Raw genomic sequence first — 16081 nt, 5'->3', positions numbered from 1 at the left:
CTCAGTAATGCATGAAAGTTACATTGAACAATATGCTCAAGAAGTAGATTTTAAAGATTTATATTCAACTTTAAGTCATGGCAAGCAAGTATAAGAATTGGATTATTATGTAAAGGACCAACTCTTATATCATTTGGGAAAGTTATGCATTCCACAAATTGAAAGAGTTAACATAATTTGAGAAGCACATACTTCTCTTATATCAGGTCATTTTGGTGTAAGTAAAACAGTTGAACAATTGCAAAGGTTCTATTATTAGCCAAGAATGCATGAGATAGTTTCTAGATATATCAAAGGGTGTACTATGTGTGCTACAAGCAAGCCCAATAATAGAAAATTAGGCTTTTGCACTCCACTTCCAATTCCTTCTCATCCTTGGGAAAGTGTTTCCATGGACTTTGTTGGGGGATTGCCAAAATCTAGAAAGGGTCATGATTATTTTTATGTTGTTGTGGATAGGTTCAGTAAAATGTGTATTTTGATACCATGTAACAAGCAAGTTACAGTTGAACAAACAACAAAGTTGTTCTTTTAGAATGTATGGGTTCATTTTGGTTTACCGACTTCTATTGTATCTAATCGAGATTCTCAATTTGTTGGGAAGTTTTGGTCAAACCTATGGGAGTTGATGGACACTAGGTTGAAGAAGAGCACAACATTTCATCCACAAATAGATGGTTAGACAGAGGTGGTCAACGAGACAGTGATCCAGTTTCTCAAAGGCTATTGCAGCAAGCATCCCAAGCTTCGGGATGAACATTTGTGTTATGTGCAGCATGCTTACAACCGTGTCAATCACTCTTCTACTCAGAGATCTCCTTTTGAGACTTGTTTTGGTTTTATACCAAAGTCTCCCTTGGATTTTGTCTTTGGTAAAGACATAGCAGTTGGACATAGTGATGTGAACAAAGAAACCAAGTTCATTGAACAAATCTAGGAAATTCACCAGGCAGTACAAGAATAGCTAGAAAGAAGTCAAGACAAGTACAAGGTAAGACATGACAAGCATTAGGTTGAGAATAGTTTCCAAGTTGGTGATCAAGTCTGGTTGTACATCAGCAAAGACAAAATGCAAGGTGAAGGTAAGAAGCTAAAACCAATAAGGTATGGACCTTTCAAGATACTTGATAAAATTGGTGAAAATGCTTTTCGCCTTGATTTGCCAGCTTATATGCAAATCTATTTAGTCGTTAATGTAGAAAAATTGAGATTGTATGAAACTTCATTGACTGAAGACCCTGAAGAGCAAAGTTAGTTGCCTTCTATTGAGGATCTGTTGCCTGAATATCTCAATGAGTTACAGGAAGATACAATTTTGGACAGGAAGGTGAGAACTATGCATGGAGGAGATGTTGAGTACCTGAGAATAGAACTCAAAGGTTCAAATCCAAGCAAAGCACAATGGATAGAAGTTAAAAAAAGTGAGCGAGCTGTATCTTCACTTGATCGATGCCTAAAAACCAACTTTTGGTGGTCCAAAAGCTTTTTAGTGGGAAGGCGTGATCCAAAATGGACCCTAAAACCTGTAAGTCTTCATGTATATTAACTATCGGAAACACTATCTAAAGGAAAAAAAGTGAAAGAATGGCAGAAAATAGAGCTATCGGAGGTTTGAATTTCATTTCACCAGAGCCGTTGGATTTAACAAATCAACGGTTGAGATTGAATCAGGATATCACAATCGAGAGAGGCCAGAAGAGTACATCGAATGCGACCCTATGGAAATCATGATAGCGATCAACACGATTTAACGAGGACTCTTGATCGAGCACACAGATCAATGGCCCAGATCAACTCGCAATATCGCATCATTATAACACAAAGGAGGACTTACCGAGGGCTTGAGGATTAAGCATATGTGATCACCGATCATGATATCACATCGCAATATCGCATCAGAGCAATACAAAGGAGTGGGGGTTATGCAACATGTGTCTTGCGATAGCAATAAAGGCGGACCCGACGAGGTTTATAAATGTGGCCCTATAAATTTTGAGTTCCGATATAAAAGTGTTTTCGGAATTTTTCTATGTATTAGCGCATTTCCGTATAAAAACTGAAATACAAAAGGAAATGACCCGAAGCAATAAAGTCGGACCTAAAAGATTTATAGATACAACTTTATGTTATTTGAGTTCCATGGTAAGAGGGATTTCGGGTGGGCCTCAGGTGATAAGTGGTATTGGATGGGCTCCGCCCGATTCCATACACCGGCCGACACATAGCACCCCACAGGAGAGAGAAAACTACCTTTTCGGGCAGGTAATCTCCATGCAAATGGGCCGCTCGAAATGGCTATCAGCGATTGGATTGGAAGGTCACAAATCAACAATGGGCTTGTGACAGTGATATAACACGGACCCGATAGGGATTAGGGACATGATTGGATATTATTTGAAGTCCCATAGAAAGTGTTTTGTTGTATTTTTAAGTGTATTCTGTGTATTTCTCTGTGTAAATAGAGAAGAGTGTTTGTGGGATTTCACCCGCACCAGTGGTCCTTTCTGTTACAAACAGGTGGCCACCATACCTTTAGCATTTTACAATGATTGTTTAATGCTCGAAAGGGAGATGAACGGACAGGGGTCGGGAACCAAAAATCCCAAGAAAGGAATTCAAATCAACAACATCGATAATCTTAAAAGCCATTCAATGGTAGAAACAGAGGAAGTAGTTGTTGAGACAGAGAGAAAGCAGAAGACAAAGAGCAAGAGGGAGAGTCTATGTACTCTCGTAGACTTGAGGATTTCAAGTAAATCCCTGTTGTTTTGTCACTATTGTGTTGAGACTTGGTTTGAGCTCACACTTGTAATAATCTACTCTTGAAGACATAATATAGAGGTTGACACTGAAATCTGGACTAGGAGATGTAGCCAGGAAGTCTGGTGAACTCCTTGATTATTTGTTGTGTTGATGTGTGTGTCTGTTATGTTTTCTCACTGCTCATTGTCTATATTATTCGTAATCTTTTCGATGCGTTGCACTAAGTAATATAAGAATTCCTGCACATGAGTCTATAATACTTTAAAATCTCATTTCCAGATCAGCAACGCTCACAAGTACGACAGATCGCGGAGCCTTGGAGGAGAGGCTCGCGCAGTTGGAGGAGCTCAACGAAGAACGATTTTTGGCTAGGTTTCACCAGCATGTCCAAAAGCAGCGCGAAAAGGCTTAGCACGATTGACATATTAAGTTTTGCACATTCAAGGTGAATGATTTGGTGTTGTTATATGATAGTAAGTTTGATAAATTCGCACGGAAGCTCAGAATGCATTGGCTGGGACCATATGTTATTAAGGAGATCACAGATGGTGGCGCAGTGTAGTTGGTAAAGTTAAATGGAGAAATCTTCCCAGGAAAGGTAAATGGTAGTCATTTGAAGCCATACACAGGTGGCTCAGCCATATGACTAGCCGATAGAAGCACAGTCTTAGCACTCCAGGTATCTAAAGGGAGGTGCAGGACTATAAACTACTCTACCCGAGAGCTACTCGATGTCAGGACTCTACGCAGTAGCAAAGTGTCACGGGGTCCGAAATAGCGCGAGGGTAGTTGCGCTGCCACACAGGTCAGTTGGGAAGTGACCATTACAGTCACTATACATGATGTGATGCTTGGTTTGAGACCAAATGGAGCAGGCAGCAGGAAATTATGGTGAACTTTATGGGCTAGATTCTTGAAAATCTATCACCAATCGAGCATTAATCGATCGAATGTGAGGGGAACGGTCGAATTCAAATTCAAAAGGTGCTATAAATTAAAAAGGGTTGTCCAACAAACAACACTTGGAAATTTGAGAACTGAGTTGTTACGCGCCCAGACATTCATGGACCCAAACTTGTTCGATCTTCTGAAGGCGAATTCATTGTTTGAGCAGTTACACAAGATGTTGAGAGACTTGTGGAATAACACTATGGAAGCACCTGAAGAAGCCATGGATACAAGAGTAATGACTGCCAAAGAAGCTGCACATGCCATCACAAAAGTAGAAGTCCCAGAAAGTGTCGGGATAGTCGAAGAAATCCCTAAATCACTACACACGCTGAGACCAAAGAAAGACAAGTGCTTGGGTACCAATGCACGTATCCCCTAGGAATCCATTAATAACTAAGCTTACCATGGAAGAAAAGGGGAAGGCTATCAATTTGGAGGCCGATGAGGAGGAATAATTCGAAGAAATCGTGGTTGAGGACGAGGATGTAGAAATGGAGATTGAAACCCAAGGTACAGACCCTCTTAGTAGGCTGCCCACATATGTTCCTCTGTAGAAGGGTAAAGCAAAGGTGCCCAAAGATATAGATGAGAGCAGAATCTCTCTGCAGACTCCACTACTCCCTGACGACATTATTTTTGAAGGAGCGCACCTAGGGCGAGTGCTTGCCTCCGGCATTCCTGTTCCTGTATGGCACTTACCCCTGGAAATGACTAGGAAATGAATCAATACGTATCTGGGCCGAGGCCAAGGAATGTATATCGCTTGTCTGTAATCAGACAAGGGAGCTGATCAAAAAGTAAGTCAAATGTACTGAAATTTGAAGATTGGGATCTATCAGACCATGAGAAGTTCCCACATTTGGAAACCACACAGCTAATGTGCCAGAAAAAAGATGCACCTACTGGAATCATAGAGTTGGAGCTGCGTAAATGGTTGAGAGGTGTGGAGAAGGTAGGACTATTAAACCTAATCTGGGTGTCACATTACCATCGCGCCCTAGTAACCATTTTTGTCATTAGGCAGCTGCTCTTCTTGGTGCATGATAAGTGTTTGTGGCTATAAGAGCCCATCCCCATCACAGAACATTTGATTCACAGAATTACTCGGCTCCCTTGAAAAGGGGAAGATCCAGCGAACATCTCGGAGAGCAAGAGTGATGATTTGGCCATCGCGAAGGCCATGAAGAAGAAGTTTAAGCCGGAGAAGAAGAGGAGAGGGTACGCCATTTCCAACATCAACAACCCTATGGTTAAAGTTGCGACACATATATTGGCAGGGAAGGTTATGCAGAAGTGTCATGCAGATGAGGTGCTCGCGTGAGTGGTTTCCCTAGTAGCGCAATGCGCAGAAGGGTTCCATTTCAACTAGGCAAACTAATTATGTAGAGAGTTCCTTGAGAACTATCACGAGGCATGGAAACAGGGAAAATAATTTCACTATGCATGGCTTCTATTGTCCATAGTACTGGTGGCATGGGAATTGCCCAAAGACAGCCAATTCCCAACGATCGCACAAGACCTTCCAGAGGCAGCAAATTATGCTTCGCTATGGGCAACCTGGGATGCACAAAATATAAGGGACAACAAAATATTTTGGGTTTACATGGAGATGAACATTATAATGGGTATTAATCGCAAGCCTCGGTTATTGTCCACGATCTATAACAGTCTACAGAGCTTCGCGGAGGTCAAGGCAGATTTCCACCACGTTTACATCCAGGCACAGAACGACCCCGCAAAGACATGGCGTGAGATACCCTATCTACTGATAGACAACATCATCTTCATGATCCTTGAGTCATGGCTGTCGGAGTGGAGCACTCCAGCCAACTCCGCGGTGGAAGCAGAGAAGCAAGCCACATAGCAGAAAAAGGAAGAGGCGAAACTGTAGATGGCGCAGTTGGTAGAAAAGCATAGAAACGAAGCGGCAAGAGCTAAGGCCCAAGTGGCACGCGACACTGCGAAGTTGGCAAAAGACCAGCAAAAGGTAGTAGAGGAAGAGTGCGAAGGATAGAATTCACCTTCACCCGAGCTAGAGATAGATACAGAGCAAGGTGGCATGGACCCGCAGACAACATCCACCCAATTGAAATGTCCACGCCCAAGAGAGCAGGTAGGGCCGCGAAAGAAGTCAAAGGCTTCAAAGACTTCTTTCGACCTGATCACCCTCACTGAGGGGGATCTACACAACATTGGCGAGACAGTGAGGGACGTCATCGTGGAGACCCTCCAACAGTTCAAGGAGGAACACCAGATGGTGTTGGGGGCCCTCCGAGCACAGATACAGGAGTTGCAGGTGCGCACTCCACAAGCTGGCACTGTGTCAACCAGCCTCACAGTAGGCATGTCCGCGGCCGAGGAAATGTTGCACACTCGGATGACCAACACCATAGTGCTACTAGATGGAGCACTCATTACAGAAAATGAGGCCGCCAGGCCTATGGTCAGCAGGTTGAAGGGAATCGAGTTAAATGTGGCTGCACTCCCTCAGGAGATGTTCTATGTTTTGCAGGATGGAATCACTACAGAACTACGAGCCAGGGAAGGTCACACGCTCAAGTTAATTAGCGAGAAACTCATTAGCATTGAACAGCTGAGCCTACAACATCAAGAGATTGTGGCACAAAATAGATAGATCGTGCAAGTGGTAGAGGAAGCCTGCCAGATGGTCCTGAAGTTGGCCATCCAAGTAGAAGAACTAGTGGAGGTGTGCATCTGGAAATTAGTTGTAGGGGTGAGCGAGGCAAAGGCAGAAATGGCCAGGGTTCAGCTAGAGCTAAACCTTTAGATAGCTAAACTACAATTGAAGGCGTAGCCTTCAACTCTGCCAGAGGTTAAGGAATAGCGTGCCATCACGATTACATCAGCAATAGTGGAGGTTAATAGGGCAGTGATAAACTACACAAAGTTGTTCGAGGTTCTCACTACCCTGTAGGATGACCCGAACATACAGTGCCTAGAGACAGAGGCACATGAGCTACAACAAAAATATGACGAAGTAAAAGGGACCATGCAGACCATTTCCCTTACCCAAAGGCTCTCGAGGATACAGCAGGCGAAAGCACTTAAGGAACAAGTAGATGCTGCTCAACATAAGGAAGCAATTCTAAAGGCACACTTACAGTCGTGGATTGATGAGCTGTATATCATTATAGCCTCCATTTAAGCAAAGCTTGCACAGCTGTAAGCAATGCAGGAAAAGGTTCAGGGTAGTAGTTTAGTCGCAGTAGTCTCTGAACAATGCGTCAAGGAAGTACAACAGGCAGCTACTCAGTGCACCACTGATCTTGTAACGATCCAGGCAGAATTGGGAGGTCTTCGCACAAAGATCTCTGCACCGACATAGTGACTCAAGGGCAAGTCACGATGTTTGTGTTGGGGGCCTATTGGGCATGGGATCCCCTAAGGGAAGTTTTGGGGCTTATAGCCCAGATTTTGGTCAAAGACTGTAATTCCGATGTAAAGACTCCACATTTTGTGGGCGCGGAGCGCGTAGTTTGTAAAAGAGTCATAGGGTTGTCCACCCTTAATTTTGTTATTGTAATGTCGGTTGTAGAGATCTACCCATGGTCCACAGACCATAGGATTTTATAAATAGAGTGAGGCTCTAAGTAGTTTGATAGATTGATAATGGAAGAATAAATGATGTATGCGATATAGATCTGAGGAGAAAAGTCTAATTTTGGGTTGTAGAGTAGGAGAAGGCTCTGCAGCTGAGTGCATAGACCCCATTTTCTATGTATTTATATCTTGTTTTATGCATCTGTTACCTTGGGTATGAAATTCACTTCTAATACTTATATGATGTGCGAATGTGTATAATTGTATTGATTAAGTGAATGCAAGATAGAATATTTTTTTACGCAAAGATTAACTAAGATATGTAAGAAGATAAGTAAGATACGCGGTGTAGTTTGGGGAACTAGTACAGTTCGCTGCCCTAGTAGCGTGGAAGCACTTCAACCCCTAGTTAGGGCGGCATGAAAGATGATTGTAAACGATTGCGAAGGTATTGAAGGTTGGAACGAGTGTGCGAAGTGACCTACGTGAAGACAGATCTAGTTGGACTAAGTCGACCTCTCAGACATATCAAGGGTGTGGAAACTTGGTTTCTGTTAGCTACCTATACCAATAGGTTTCATATTTCATGATGGGCAAATAAAAGCTCCAAATATGCTCTACTTTGGTGATGCAAAGATCCCATATTTTCAAGGGAAGACAATGTGTGTACATAGCTTGATGATGACTCAATTTTGATGGATGGTCCAACAGCCTAATCTGGATCATGCCATGTTTCAATTTTCTGTTGCAGAATAGAGAAAGAAGTATGTCCAAACTGTTTAATCTTGGCAGACCACTAGTTAGGTAGAGAATTAAGGTTCCCAACTGCTTAATCTGGGGCCTTGGAAGCAATAAGGGTAGTTCTAGATAGAAAATCAAAAGAAAAAGCCAAAGGAAAAGAAAAGGCACATGAGAGTCTGCAAGTCTAAGTGCACCCTCCATGAAGAAACAAAAAATGCTAGGCAAGTAGATGGGTAAGCAGATGGGGTTGCAGAAATATCATTCCTTTCAATTGAGTGTTTGGTAGCCTTTTATAAAGGAACATCAGTGGATAGAGAAGGTCCTCTTCTCCATCATTTTGCAGCAAAACAAAGGAGCATGACTAACTTCCTGTTTCCCCCCATTCACATTCATTACTAACAATCCCATCACCAGTTGTCTTCATGAAAGAATTCAAGGCTTTATGTTGGTTCTTGTTGCTTTAAAAGCCACATTTCTTGTGTAAAATTCTTTTCATTTTGATCTACTCCCTAAGCTAAGTTGATTTCATATAAACTTAGTGATATCACTCCTCATTCACCTTTTCCACTCATATTAACCCCTAACTTCTTATTATCTAAATCCCTATGTTCCCCTTTTCCCTTACTATTATAAACACTATGGTGTATAAACCCCAAGCATTCTATAAATATTCCCCCCCCCTTGGCATTATAGCCATATGTCCAAAGTCAAGGATTAAATTGACCTCCGGTCAGTTTAACAGCCTAAGCATTACCCCTCTTTTCCCTTCAGAAATCAGTTAAACCATTTGCCCCTTCATTTGCAAAACAACCTTGTGAAAAACCCCACTTTCACCCCTAACCCGCTTTATTTGCAAAAATACATCAAAAACCCACTTTTCGGCTTTATCCAAAGTTTGGCGCCAATACACATTTTTATAAAAAAATTACATTGAAAACCCATATTATCCGCCGAAATCCTAAGTCCCCGCCGGGCACACATTTCAAAAGAAATATTAAAATAATCCCCGCCCGCTGCCGTATCGTCCTGGCGCCTTAGCGATCCGTCGACCGTCGGATCTGGCTCTTTTCATCCGACGGCCCACATGCATATCGGGTCGGGCCCGACGTCCGTAAGATAGCACCCGAGAAACTGTCAGAGGGTGACGTCAGGCCTCTGCCACGCGTCGCCCCCACAATTTCTCGGGTCGCCCTCTGACAAAACAACTTCCGTATCGAGGGCGGTCCGAGAAAATCCACTTACCGTTTCTGGTTTTGTGTGAACCCACCATGCCAACGTCATTACCACGTCAGGCCCACGTCATTGCTACATCACCGCCGTGCCAGCACCCCTGTCCGCCAATGCTCTGACCTGTCCGCCACCTCACCATCCCTGTGGACCACTCATAAGCCGCCACATCACTCGATGACGTCATGCCGACGTCATCCGACCTTGACCCCACCTGATGACGTCATGCTGATGTCATCTAAAAAAAGTGCCAAAATCCCAAAAAGTCTATATTTTGGCCGAAAGTCGTGTTTTTGTCACTTTTGATAAAACAACTGTTACTCTGCTTTGCATCAATTTTACGACCAATCTGTCGCCAACCTGCTGAAATCGACCCGAAGACCGTCGGCGCGCCCAATCCACCTGCATACGTAACCATTGCCGACAGTTTACCAGGTATTTATCCCAGTCATTCCCTCTGCGCCTGGTTTTGTCCATAATTCTCCAAGAATAGCTTAAAAGAGTGAAAAAACACAGTATCTACCAGTAAATCCCGATGGCTAACCTCCTTTTTTTTAACTGTTGAGTCCAAATTCACCCGCAGAGCCTTGTTTGTGCGAGTTTTCACCAAACCTGCAGTCTCTCCGCACATTCGTGGACTTAGACCCCAAAACTATAATAATTCATCGTGGAGACACTTGAATCAGTCCTGATATTAGTTCTATTAGTCCTCTGTGCAGTATTTCAATTGTTGTTGTTACAATTTACCCTCTGTTCCTTGCAATTCACCTCTCTATTGTAAAGATACCCCTCTGTGTTGCTCTGTTCACTCAAACCACTTCACATACAAATCAGAGGCCTTATTAGCCATGGAAGCACCAGTAGCCCTGATTATTCAACCTCTGAATGCCCCGCAAAGAGAATTAGAATGGAAGGCCCTGGGGGATAAGGATTATCAGATGATAGACTCATTTTCAATGAATTCCAAATTTAACATCCATCTGCTGAATGAGTTAAAGGCACAACACCTCAGTGGAGCTGATATTTTAGGGATTTGGGACTCCAACTTGCCCATTTACAACCTCCCTCAAGTCAATGCCCTTCCAGACTTGATCCATAGATGCTGTGAATGCTATGATCCATGTCAAAGAGCTGTTCTCAATCCCTCAGGTGCAGTCTTGTTCCATATCACCCCTGAGGCCATAAATCAAATGCTCAACTTTCATCCTGCAAGACCATTGACTCCTCTCTCCATGTTAGACTTATTAAAGAAGGGGGGCAACCTATCCAGTGCCCAGATCATCAAAATCAATCAGTTATTCATACAGCCAGGCTCTGAAACTATGAGAACACCTCCTATTGGAAATCCATACCTCAATGACTTGGGCAAAATGCTTGTATATTTGATTAGCTATGTCCTGGGCTACAAGGGAACTGAGGATATTGATGACACCATTATGGCTATGCTGTCCATATTTTCTCCTGGGAAGCCTCCTGTTGTGCACTATGATTATGCTACATATATTGCAAACAAGATTCATGAGCAACTGATGAATCTAGAAAGGGAGAAGGTGTTTAGATACACCAGATACATATATCATCTGTTCTTATTTTATCAACCTGACAGTTTCCCTATTCCTCTCAAGAAACTTGATGCCCAGGGAAATCCAAGGTCAGTTGTGTTTTGGACTTCAGTTTTCCATCACACCTCTTTCTCACCATACACATACTGTGAATTCATAGACCTTTTCATTCATCCAGCTTTGACCTTGTTATATGGTGTTCCTCCTCCAAGATTGACTGATGAAATGCAAAGAATACTTCATCTCTCCAAGACCTACAGCATTGGTGATTGGTACTTTTACCAACACCACACAGTAATCAGAGTTTATGGCTGTGAGCTGGACCCTTACAGGCTGCCAAGATATGTACCCATGAGACTATTTGCCTTAGAGTATTTTAGGCAATTTGGAAATGCAGACATGATCCATTTCCATAGTAAAAACAAGAAAGTGCAATTGAAGGTCAGGAACCAACTAGGCCCTTTTCTTTACAACATAAGGGAGGAGGGATGGAAGGAAGCAGATGGCATGCTAGAGGCCCTCAGATTGGAAACCATTTTTCGCTGGGTACCTTATGACCCTAATCATTTCATTTCTCTCAGAAGGGTAAAACACAAATTGGGAGGTTATGCTCATGTCAGTTTGCCTCACATTGAGAAGTATGCCAACTTAATGAGTTGGAAAGAGGGCACCTTAGAAGAGGCAACTACTAGAGAGAAAATGATACAAAGAAATGCAAAGAATGTTGAAAAATAGGCTGACTTGGAAACTTGTGGATAGGTTTCCTCTTCATATCAAAGGCAACTAGGAGCAGCTGCCTCATCTTCCACAGCACATTAGCAAGCAGCCAAAACTACTCATCAAACTTCCAGCAAAGGCAAAGAGAAACAGATGGAGCCAGAACAGCAGCAGGAAGTACAACAGCAAGAGGTACAGCAGAAAAAACAGCAAGAACAAACATTAGAGGCCCCAATATCCATAGGGCAGCAAGCACAGGACACTCTGCCTCCTAGGCAGGAGACTACAGTGGAGGCCTCGGTCCTCCAAACTCCACAAAATGAGGACAGAAATCGGAAGAGGGACAGAGAGACTCCCCTCACAACATCCACAAATCACGGAGAGAAAAGGCACAGAATGAATCCCCTCTCCGAGGAAGAAATGCCTATAGGGCAATCTTTGGGCATGGGCCCACCAAGCATGGAAGCATCCGCAAGTTCCTTCCAGCAGGAACAAGAGAGGACAATTGGAGGAGAAGTCAGCTCCTCAAGCCACCAAATGGGAGCTGAAACAAGGATCAAACAATAGTTTATTGAGATTAAGAAGAGGAATGAGCCCCTCAAGGTGCAGCTCTACAATCATTTGTTAAAGATGGCTCCCACTAACCAACAGAGACTCATGTCTGCATATGATGTACAAGAGGGCAAAATGATCATGATCCACTTTATGCCAACCATGTTGCAGCCACAGTCAGCTGCAGACTACTTAAGGACCAATCTTGAGGTCCTTGCAAAAGACATCCACCCAATGGATCAAATTGAATTGCATAAGCAAATGGGTGAGATGGTATATTCCACCCTGGCAGATAAAACATTGGTGAACTACAGGCTAAAAAATAGCCTAAATAACACAGCTGCCCAACTTGAGTTGGAAAAGGCTTCCTCCCAGGCAAAGGACAACCGAATCAAAGCGTTGGAGGATATCATCATAGAGCTTGGGCATGATCCCAAGGACATCAAGGCTGTTCAAGCGCTATTGAAACTAAGGGATGCAGACATGGCAGCATTGAGGAAAATGATCAAGATTCCAGCAACTCTTCATCCCCAAACAAAAGAGGTTGCCCAGCTGAGACATGACCAGGATGCATCAGCTATGCTGATCTCATTATATAAACAGCTGATCCAAACTGAGGAGAAATTGGGAGAATCAGAGGCTGCACTGCAGGCAACATTACAACAGAAGGAAGGAGGCCAAACTTCTCAGCCCCCTCCAGAGATAATCAATCTTGAGGAACCTCCTCAAACTACTGCTCCTCCCACAGGACAGACAGCACCCTCTACATTAGCACCAACACCAACAACAGAGCAGGCTCCAAGCCTTGACATGCAGAAGCTAAAGAATGAAATCCAGGCCTTAGAAGCCCAAATGGTAGAACTAAATGAGGCCAAGGAGAGTCTAGCTAAGCTAAATGAGAAATATGACAAGTCAAAACAAAGCATAGCTGAGAAAGGAAGAGAGATAAAGGCTCTCAAAGAGAAGATAAAGGAGCTGGAAAAAGAGCTCACCCTAGACAAAGTGGTGGCTCAGCTCAAGATAGTTTTATGGGCCAACATTGGCCAATCAATCACAGATCAGTGGCAATACATTGAGACCATTCATGAGAAAATAGAACTCATAGGAAAAGCACACAGAGAAATCCAGAGAGCAAGGGCATCTCTAGGCAACATGCCTGAGGTAGCCAATAGAATTATTAATGTGATCAATAACCGTACAGGTCCTCAGCTGGCAGCAATGGGAATTACCAACAGAACTGAAACCATTTTGCTGATAAAGAGGGTCCTTACATTAAGAAGCCTGGTACAAACATTGGAAAGAAGAAGCCAAGACATGCAGACAGAAGTAAACAGGTTCATGGACAAGTTTGCAACACTACAAAGCAGAGGTCTTCCTGGCTTACTGAACAGCGCAGGTAGGCTACTTTCACATGAAAACTATGCAAAGAGGGTCAACACATTTGCTACAAATCAGATCACTGAAAGACCTAATACTTCAGAAGAAACAGGGCCAGCATCTGGGCAAAATCTCTATGACAGAGTAGAGAATTTATTTTTTATCATGAATGAGATCAAGCATTTGTTTGAAGTGCCTCCAAACTTCTACAAATATACAGAGGCAGATGAGACCTTGGATGCAATTTTGAGACATCAACTGCCCACACAGGAATTGTGGACCAAAATGATACAGATGATATTGTAATCATAAGCCTTTCATCAAGTTTTTTCATCAAAAAACATAAGTCATCACCTTCAGAGAAAGTGATGCACACAGTATGATTATAGAATAGTGGACTGAGCCAACTCAGCAGAAAGATTCGGCCACCAAAGCAATACTGACAGCTGCAGATGACAGGGCCGAAAAAGCTACAGCAGGACAAAGACACAAAGACGCATCATTCAGCATTTATAACAGAATGTTCAACCGACTCAGTGGCTTCCAAGGGTCAAAAAGTCTTCTGACAGTATTAAAGAGCATTCATTTTGTATTAAGAGCAGCAATAACTTCCTTATCTGCTATTTTGTATAGTTGGTAAACATATTTATTTCTTAAGTGACTCAACGGTTCAGATATTTTATGAAACCGATTGTATATATTCCCCCTCGCTTAAGCTTGCAGGGGGTTGTTGTTGATGATCCCTTCTAGAGATCTTATGCTGTAAATTTTCAGAGTATTAATACAAAAGCTAATGGAATTTCCAAAGTTCCGTGTGGTCTGAAGCGTTGTGTATGATTGCTGAATGCTACAGGATTCCTGCGTATTTCATGGAACAATAAGTTTCTTTGACCTGTTCCTTATGTTTGTTGTTTTCTTCATAATCCATTCATGTTCTGTTTCACAGTTTTATAGCAAAGAAAAAGAATAGTTTCAGGACTTATTTCATAGAATACCCTGAACTCAATCTGAGCTATTATGTATGTTTTCCTCAGTTATAGTTATAAGAGTGTAATTCTTAATTGCTACACCTTCACACTATATCTTTCACAGTGATTATTGTTTCAGGAATTCAAGTTTGCTCCTGTGCAATATATCTCTTTCTCACACCCCCAACTTAGTGGAAAATTCTTAATTGTTTTTCACTGGTTAAACACACTTTATAATCACAATTTCAAGTTTGTTCCATGAGGTATTTAAATGGCCCTGCAGTTTCAACAACTCAACTCAGTATTTCAAACAACCTGTAACCACAGACTCCATTGCCCAATGGACTAAACTATCTGAAGATTTCTACCTTAGGTACAGAAAGACATCACTCAACCAAAAACCTTAAACAAAACTGAATCCATAACTAGCCTAAAATCTTCACAGAACAGAGACAAATCATAAAGAGAGAGCCCTCTCTGATTATAGGTTGGCTAGAGACTATAATCCAAAGATTGGTTATTGGTTACCTCGGCCGTATTCCCTTGGGAGTCAAAGGGAACAACCTGGGTGTTAACATAATTAGTGACTCCACTGGGGACTGAACAAACTTTGCAATCTCCTATCTGATTCTTAATGCTGTAGATAAAGCTTGGGTGACAGCCAGATAGCCTTAGAAACTGCCTCTGCTTTGCATTTGCAGGAGTATATAAAAGCTACCTCAGTCAATCTTTATTCAGTATTAATTTTCATATAGTTGTGCTATAACTGACGAGCCCTTATCAGAAGATAACCACCTCCTTAGAAATTCTCATAAGAAGAAGTTCAGAAGCTGGCTCCTAAAAGGAAGACTAGGCACACTAGGTCAAATCCTGACCCCAATCCTCCTCCTGTTTTCAATAACCCCAATTTGATTCATAAAACTCATAAAAGACAAGAGGAATGGGAGCAATCTCCTGAATCTAGCCCTGAGGCAGTTCAGCATAGTTTTATCCCCACCCCTTCCAAACCCACTATTCACCTCCATACAACTCATTCCTCCCCCTCTTCATCATCCACTTCACAAAACATATTGGCAACATCTAACACACAGACTGCTATTGTTGTTCCTGTTGTTCCAGTTGTCCCACCAAACATGGCAAATCGTTATGCTCCCCTCCAGCTGCCTAACAATCCTGGGGCCATGCCTCAGGATTACCAAGGAAAAATAACTTATTTTGATGGAACCAGTACATACACTGCCTTACAGCATACCAAGAAGATGCAAGACTACTTCGAAAACTATGAGATAGATGAGGATGATGTGGGAATGAAAATCTTTGTACAAAGTCTGACAGGTGAAGTGAGAACATGGTTCAGAGCACTGGCTGCAAATTCTATAGCTAATTCGGGTGCCCTTTATCAGTCCTTCCTAAACATACGGGAAAAGAAAAAAGACCCTCTACACATTTTATCTGAATATGACACCATAAAGAGGGGTCCACAAGAAACTGTTTCAAACTATTGCACTAGATTCAATTCTGTCTATAGCACCATTCCTCGAAACCTTAGACCACCACCTGATCTAGCATTAATTAAGTTCCCTGATGGATTTGATGCTGACATGGAATATCAATTGAGAGAAAGAGCCCCTGCAACGTCGGCAGACATGCAAGACATAACAG

The sequence above is a fragment of the Pinus tabuliformis genome, chromosome 9, assembly GCF_031772625.1.
Source record: "Pinus tabuliformis cultivar Carrire ecotype Pingquan chromosome 9, CPIR1, whole genome shotgun sequence".
NCBI classification, from domain to species: domain Eukaryota; kingdom Viridiplantae; phylum Streptophyta; class Pinopsida; order Pinales; family Pinaceae; genus Pinus; species Pinus tabuliformis.
The sequence above is the reverse complement of the archived record's forward strand: the minus strand, read 5'-3'. Positions refer to the sequence as shown.